The sequence below is a fragment of the Octopus sinensis genome, linkage group LG11 (genome assembly GCF_006345805.1).
Source record: "Octopus sinensis linkage group LG11, ASM634580v1, whole genome shotgun sequence".
Taxonomy (NCBI): domain Eukaryota; kingdom Metazoa; phylum Mollusca; class Cephalopoda; order Octopoda; family Octopodidae; genus Octopus; species Octopus sinensis.
In genome coordinates this window covers 3,804,587-3,813,640 of record NC_043007.1, presented here as the reverse complement: position 1 = coordinate 3,813,640, position 9,054 = coordinate 3,804,587, and the positions used below count along the sequence as shown (strand labels likewise).

The 9,054-nt window shown below is 39.5% G+C and overlaps 1 non-coding gene across 1 annotated transcript; it reads left to right on the top strand.

The window, feature by feature from the left end:
* Positions 1-1,862: 1,862 nt before the first annotated feature.
* On the top strand, positions 1,863-1,935 carry Trnar-ucu. Its single transcript has one exon. It is a non-coding gene; the product is annotated as a tRNA-Arg (tRNA).
* Positions 1,936-9,054: the final 7,119 nt, after the last annotated feature.

The window sequence follows — 9,054 nt, the reverse complement described above, 5'->3', positions numbered from 1 at the left end:
TTTATGTATAATTAAGGGTCTTCCACATTTCGTTTAAGTTGCCAATGATGAATAACAAATTAGCAATTTTTTTGTTTGTTTTTACTTTATTCACACGTAAAAAATAATACAAAGCAATAGGAAGACAGTAATGCTTCGATAATATTAAATTGTATTTAATTGTTTCGCCTTTCGCTCATAATCTATGTACACCTTCTACATTTTGCGTGTGAACTAACAAAATTCCGTTGCTTCCCGCGCTGTTGCTATATAAACAAAGAGGTCACAGGTACCGAGGTCACATGCATATTCATCAAATCTGAAAACGAAGGAGATCGATAGTAATGCTTCGATAACATCAAATTCAATTTAATTGTTACCTTTCGCTCAAAATCTATGAAATCATCAACGTTTTGCGTATTAACGAAATTCCGTTGATTCCCGCGCTGTTGCTAATATAAACAAACAGGTCACGTGCATATTCGCCAGAAATCCGAAATACCTCAGCTGTCGTTTAATATTTCCAGTAATATACATACATGCATTCATACAAACATACATACATACATCATACATACATACATACGTACACACATACATACATACATACATACATACGTACATTCATACATCATACATACATACATACATACATACATACATACATACATACATACATACATACATCATACATACATACATACATACATCATTCATACATACATACATACATACATACATACATACATACATCATACATACATACATACATACATACATACATACATACATTCATACATAATTACATACATACATACATACATACACACACATACATACATACATACATACATACATACATACATACATACAACATACATACATACATACATACACACACACACACACACACATATATACATACATACATACATTTCAGCAAAATTCAGATGAATATGGTACTTAAGATAAATCAAATGGGGTGATTATAATCAAAAGCAACAATATATATATATATGTATATATAGCAATTAAATTAACACCCCCGTAATCTAATTAAATTCCTGTAAGCCTAATTTTAAATGACTTTAGATGATAGTGGTAATTCCTACAAGTGAAATCGACCGCCTTCAGAAGTATAGACACCGATGTCTGAATAGCAAAGAACTGATTCGTTGACGGAATCGGTCGCGCGTTGATCAAAACTTTCTCCGGCGTGTCAGTGGCATTTTTTCCCCCATTTTTCTGAGTTCGAATCCATTCCGTTTTTTATTTTGGCCTTCATCTCTGACGATTAACCCAACTGCTAATGTCAGTCTCAACTGCTTTTGTTTCATGTCTTTTGAAACAGGTTTGATGTATGACCATTCAAACATAGGATATTATTTTATTTACTGTATCGATCAATCGAAGCTATTCATACCGACAACATCGTATATTTTATTTCCATTGCAGAATTTTTTTTTTTTTTGGAACATAATTAGACCTTTACTGCCCCCTTATTGGTAATTAATGTTTAAAATGAATTAAAATCTATTTAAAATTAAATTTAAAATAAAACCATTAACTGAGAATAAAAGTCATGGAGTTGAAAATTTTACGCGGTTATTTTTGTTTTCAATTTGTAATTTTTTGCCTCGAAAAATAGTTTTAATTCACCTTTAATTATAAGGAACCAGTAAAGTTCTAATTATTCTTTAAAGAACACGGAGATATTCAGCAATGAACGCAAAAGTAGACGAGTGTCTGCAGAATGCATTCAGTAGTGCCAAAATCATTATATTATTGAACATTATGTAATCACCAAGTAAACGTTAATATATTTCATCTCGCCACTGGACATTTGCTACACTACAGAATCAGTCGCTGGTTGTAAGCACTTAGTCCCTGTAGCGCAGTGGATAGCGCGCTGGACTTCTAATCCAGAGGCCGTGGGTTCGAGTCCCACCAGGGATGTTTGCTTTTTACGAATTGTCAAGAAAATTTCTATGGAATAGTCTGATCAACTAGAATAGCATTTAAATACACAAATCTGCAATTTGTGCTCTCTCCCACTTTCTTAACAGAATAATATCAATATGTTATGTAAATAGGTAGGAAAGAATAAGCTCTTTTACTTGTTTCAGTCATTTGACTGTGGCCATGCTGGAGCACCGCCTTTAGTCGAGCAGATCTACCCCAGGACTTATTCTTTATAAGCCTAATACTTATTCTATCAGTCTCTTTTGCCGATTCGCAAACACACCAGCATCAGTTGTCAAGCGATGTTGGGGGGACAAACACAGACACACAAACATATACACACACATACATATATATATGCTTCTTTCAGTTTCTGTCTACCAAATCAACTCAAAAGGCTTTGGTCAGCCTGAGGCTATAGTAGAAGACACTTGCCCAAGGTGCCACGCAGTGGGACTGAACCTGGAACCATGTGGTTCGTAAGCAAGCTACTTACCACACAGCCACTCCTTGATTTCCCAGAAAATTAGAAGGCAAAGTTGACCTTGATTGGATTTAAAACTACTGCAAAGCATTTTCCTCTGATTCCAAACCATTCTATCATCAGCCCACCATCTCATTATCATTTTTTCCCCCTTGATATATTGTTAAGAATTCCCTACTCAAATAAGGCACTACATCAAGATCATTGTTTCAACAATAACTTGACAATGTAAAATGTGTGCTTTGACTGGTTTGGATTTTGTAGGCAAAACAGGAATTGCTAGATTAACCAATTAACTAAAATAAGCATCTGCTTGGGGCATAAGGGGAAGTGGGGGGGACACCACAGAAATGGTAAATAACATTATTGAGTGTGCCTTCCCAAACATAGACATTGCCGTACATATATTTTCGAGCAAGGCCATTGCCGGTGCCGCTGGACTGGCTCCTGTGCAGGTGGCACATAAAAAGCACCATTTGAGCATGGCCGTTGCCAGTACAGCCAGACTGGCCCTTGTGCCGGTGGCACGTAAAAGCACCCACTACACTCTCGGAGTGGTTGGCATTAGGAAGGGCATCCAGCTGTAGAAACTCTGCCAGATCAGATTGGAGCCTGGTGCAGCCATCTGGTTTGCCAGTCCTCAGTCAACTCGTCCAACCCATGCTAGCATGGAAAGCGGACGTTAACGATGATGATGATGATGATGATGATGATGTATGTTCCTTTCTTGTCAACCGTTTCTAGTTCTCCCTACACTACATCGGTTAAGACAAAACTGATTCAAAGTTTCGGTGTTTTGCCTTGCAGCATCCAGCTCCTTATATGGGTACAGCTTAGATAAGTGATGGATTCTGATAAGCTGGTATGTTCTAGAAATACTGAATGGAAACAAAGTCTTCAGTGGATTCTTTATAACTGGAAGACAACTCAATCACTTTGGTTTCAAACTGAATTCTCATTATGAGAGGCTCTTCATAGTCTTCTGACCTGCTAGAAATAACAACCAAACCTTCCTTTATCTCTAATAGGATAGATTTGATACTGTTATTCTAGGTACATCATTATTATTATTATTATTATTATTATTATTTTGTTAGTTTCTTTCATTTGACTGTGGCCATGCTGAAGCATTTTCTAAAGAGGTTATTAGGTGAACATATTGATTTTTTTTTTAAAGTCTCGTTAGGAAACACAAGCAACAGCAGTGTCAACATAAAGACAGGTACACATACACGTATGCATGCATACACACACATACACATATACACATGCTCACACACGTACATACATATGCACATGCACACAAATATGCATGCATGCACATATGTACATACTCACATATACACACACAAGCTTTTACACAGTTTACGTCAACCAAATTCCATTCCTAAGGCATTTGGTAATCTGGGGTTATTTCAGTATTACCACCTGTTTGAGGCACCTCACGATGGGACTGAACTCCAAACCATATCTCTGAGAGGCAGAATTGTTACCCATACATCCATGCCTGTGCTTATGCCTACAACAAAACAAAAACGGCAACAATAACTTAACTGGATGGTCACTATGGAAAGACTTTGATCACAGGTCAGCTCTGTTGTCAAGGATAAGCTGGAGCTAATCATCAACAACCAAACCAGGGTTTCTCAACCATTTCTTATCTATGGAACCCCTTTGATTACTATTTTATTCTGGTGGACCCTCGGAGCCATTCCATGTGGAAAAATAGTTTTATAGAAACTTCATCCAAAATTCTTACTTTGTTTTCCACCATTCAAGTCTGATCAATGCCAGTGCCAGCTGACTGGTCCTGTGCCAGTGGAGCATAAAAAGCACCCATTACACTCTCAGAGTGGTTGGCATTAGGAAGGGCATCCAGCTGTAGAAACTGCCAGATCAGACTGGAGTCTGGTGCAGCCTACTAGCTTGCCACTCCTCAGTCAAACCGTCCAACCTATACCAGCATGGAAAGCGGATGTTAAATGATGATGATGTGATGACATTAACTTGTTTAGGTTGAACTATGTAAAATGTTAGAGAAAGGAACCCAGCTATTTCTTGCAATCCTTACCAATATACATCTGAAGCGCAATTTTTTCAGGAACCCTTAAAATTTTGTTGTGGATCCCCAGTTTATTATTTTGTTGTGTTAACCCCCCCCCCCCCAAAAAAAATATGGAGGCTGTTTGAAAACCTCTGAAGTGAACAGTCTCTTTTAGAAATTCCATGCTTCCCAGTAAAAAAAAGAGAAGAAGAAAAGGGTGAGGCAGAGATTCTCTTTCTCTGGAGTCACATCCATAAAGTGCTTTATATTCTTGTTTTGTTGAAATGGCAGAGGTTACTTGAGAAACCTTCAAAGATCTGGTGACACAATGTGACCGAAAGTCATCTTAGTAGAGAGTGAAGCAGATTAAAGAAAGGAGAGGGTGGGAGATGTGTGAGTGTGGGAGAGAGGCAGGAAATAAGATAAGGAGAGAGAGGGGGAGAGAGAGAAGGAGGAGAGTAGAGGAAGGGAAAGGGAGAGGGGGAGAACGGAGGAAGGAATGCAAGAGGGACGGGGTGGGGAGCAGAGATGGTGTTATGAAACTTGTTTAATTCTTCCAGCGGAATAAATCAAACTGTTTCCTGGTGAGTGGAATGAGAGGGAGGGAGAGAGAGAGAGAGAAAGGGAGAGAGAAAGGGAGAGAGAGGGAGAAACAGACAGCCAGAGTGGGTGTATATGAGAGAGAGAGCGAGTGGATATGTATGTGAAAGAAGAGAGTGGATATGTGTGCAAGAGAGGGAGAGAGAAAGAGAGAGACAAAAAGTGGATGTATGTGTGTGTGTGAGAGAGAGAGAGAAAGTGAAACAGAGAGAGAGACAGACAGACAGACAGAGTGAAACAGAGAGAGAGAGAAAAAGATTGAACAAATCGAGACAGAAAGAAAGAGGGAGAGAGAGAGAGAGAGAGAGAGAGAGAGCGACTGACTGAGTGAAAGGCAGCAAAAAAGAGAAATTAACAGAATGAAAGAGAGAGAGAGAGTGGGAAAAAGAGAGAGTGAGAGAGAGGGAGAGAAAGAGAGATGAGAGACAATGAAAGAGTGACCAATTGAGTTGATGTTGAGATTTACATGTTTAGTCTTGACAAGTGTCATGTGACAGAACCACTGTTGATGGTCGCATTAAGGGCACTGTTTTTGCTGTTGTTCACCCTACCCATCCAGGTTATGCAGACTTATGGTCAAAGGCGTTCCAGCCATGACTGTTCCATCATTTAAATAATATATAGCACTATGTTATCCAGTAAGTTCATTAAAACAGTAAGGCATGATTTCAGTAGGGTAGTTGGTTGCTGTTTCTAGCTGGTGGAGTGACTGGTGACAGCCCTCTTCGTTGGGCTGGGGTTAGTAATCTATATTATGTTATGAAAAAAAAAAAAAAGGGCTGAAGGAGAGGTGGGGTGGGGTGGGGGCAGAAAATCCGAAGGGCGTGGGATGAGCATTGCTAACCCTACACTATTCCATCACAACCCCAAATGCCAGTTCATACTACTTCCCACGCACATACATATATATATATATATATATGTATATATACATGCTGTTATGCAAAGACCACAGCATATAACTCTTTCACCTTTTTGCACACACACACACACACTCACACACTCACACACACACTCACACACAAACATACACACACTCACTCACACACACACACGCATGCACACACACACACAAACACACACACACAAACACACACACACAAACACACACACACACACACTCACTCACATACAAACACTCACACACACAAACACACACACACCAAACACACACACACACAAACACACACATTCACACACATACACACACACACTCACACACACACACTCACACACAAACATACACACACTCACTCACACACGCACACACACAAACACACACACACTCACACAAACACACACATGCGTACACACACGCATACTTAGTAGCTTGTCAGACACTCAGTCCTTCTGTTCCCCCTCCCTCCTCTTATTCAACTTATCGTCACCATCCACCTAACCATCGCCCTCTTACCACCACACATGTGCTCCTCTTACCACCACCACAAGCTATTGTAATTCTATTTGCTCTGCCATCCAACAAGGGAGCCTCTAGATGGTTACGCAAGCTAGAAATAACAACCAAATCTCTCTCAAATCTCCAAGTAAGCTATGCTATTTTAGAAGAACAAGGATATAAAGGGCATTACATTCGTGACCCCAGAGGAAGGGAGTTTCTGCCTTACCCCCTTATGCTTTTCTCTTTTTACTGGGAGACAGAAAATTACAAAAGGGGACAGTTTAGTTGTGGATGATTTAACTCCAGAAATGCATGAGGACTTACTAATTTCTGGTTTGGTACCCAGCAGCAATTTAAAGAATAGGAAACACGGATTGGTTGTAGTCCTAGATACACTGTGTTCTAATAAGACAGAAGATGGTTATACTAGAATACTAGAATACCTTTAATCGTAAATCTGCTTGAGTTGACGCTTGACAACAACAACAACAACCAACAACAACAACAACAACATTAGCACTGTTGTGATGCCAGTCTCTGTGTCATTAGATTCCCTTACCCCCACCCTTAACCCCACCCCAACCCCCACCCCAACCTCAATTCTTGAGAATAATGTCTGTTAATTTACAAAACTTACAACAAGGCTCCTTAAAATAGAAATCTACCTGTGTTTCTCTCTACTGGAATACGAAGAATACAAGGTGAGTCTTTAGCTGCCTCACCCCAAACTGAAACCATTACAATCAGAGCATATTAAAAATAATGAAGAGGGGGGAACTTAAACCCCGCTCACACAAAAATAGACTCTGTAACTTTATATCGAAACATCTGTTGATATCCAGTTACATATACCATTCTTTATTATTTCAGCACCATCCTGGAATCAGTGTCTTCCACCTGTCTGTTATCAACACAAAACATTTAGTGTTCTTCGAGTGTGGTTAAGACAATGATTCAATGTTTCTCTGAGGAAGTCTAATAATGCTGAAATATGTTTGGAGTTGTTACTATAGTTACCAGCAAATGCTCTCATTCAATTTTTAATTAGTTTGTATTTGGGAGTTGACCCCTTCCCTGTTTTGACAATCATTATCATTGACATTAATATTCTTTACTCTTTTTACTCTTTTACTTGTTTCAATCATTTAACTGTGGCCATGCTGGAGCACTGTCTTTAGTCGAGCAAATCGACTCCAGGACTTACTCTTGTAAGCCTAGTACTTATTCTATCAGTCTCTTTTGCCAAAGCACTAAGTAACAGGGATGTAAACACACCAGCATCAGTTATCAAGCGATGTTGGGGTGACAAACATAGACACACAAACATACATACACACACACATACATATACATATATATATATATATATATATATATATATGCATATATACAATGGTCTTCTTTCAGTTTCTGTCTACCAAATCCACTCACAAGGCTTTGTCGACTTGAGGCTATAGTAGAAGACACTTGCCCAAGGTGTCATGCAGTGGGACTGAACTCGGAACCATGTGGTTCATAAGCAAGCTACTTACCACACAGCCACTCCTACGCCTTTTTTTTTTCTTTTCATTATAGGTTTAAGTTTATCTTCTTCTTTTACCCTTTTACTAGTTTCAGTCATTGGACTGTGGTCATGCTGGAGCACCACCTTAATTAGCTGATTGAATTTTATTCTGGTGATGTTATTAGAGCTGTTTGTGATGTTTATTATATTAACTATGTTGGCCCCATGACTCCAATTAAGTACTGCATTTATAATTGGGTTAATATTAGTTAATCCTATCCTTTGATGATTTTAACATAGAGACACCCATTTGGGGGGTGGGGACGGAGGTGTTGGGGCTTGGTCAACTCCCATAACATTTACAGGACCTTCAAGACTAGAAATGAAGAGAATGATGAATAATGACTTATATTCCAGATCTGATATGATGTTTAATCTACAGATTAACACACACGCACACACACACGACAGTCTTCTTTCAGTTTCCATCTACCAAATATACTCACAAGGCTTAGGTTGGCCTTAGGATATACCACCACCACAACCACCACCACCACCACCACCACCACCACTACCACCACTGCCACTACTACATCTGTCACTGCCACCACCACCACCACAAACGCCACTTCCGGCACTATTGTCACCGTCACAGATGCACCCCTACCTCATCCACGGCCACCACAAGCACACACTTGTGTCACTATTCCCAATTTAACCCCAATTGTCACAAAACACCACCACCACCACTCTAATGAATCCAGCCATGGCCACCAATAACGGAGACAACATCACCACCACTACTACTACTGCTGCCGTCTCCTACCATTAGCAACCAGCCCCCAGATCATTACTACTAGCAACAAACACCCCCCCCACCCCCATGCTGTCATTACTAAACTACAATTGCAACCATGGCAACTATCATAAACAAACAAACAGGACAACAGCTATCATTATCTCCGACTGTCACAAGGCAACCAGGGTACCACTAGATCAGTGGTTTTCAAAATATGCTTATCCCCCTCCCCTCAAATACTAAAACTTTGTGTAATTAAATTTCATGGTCATTCCTGTAATTA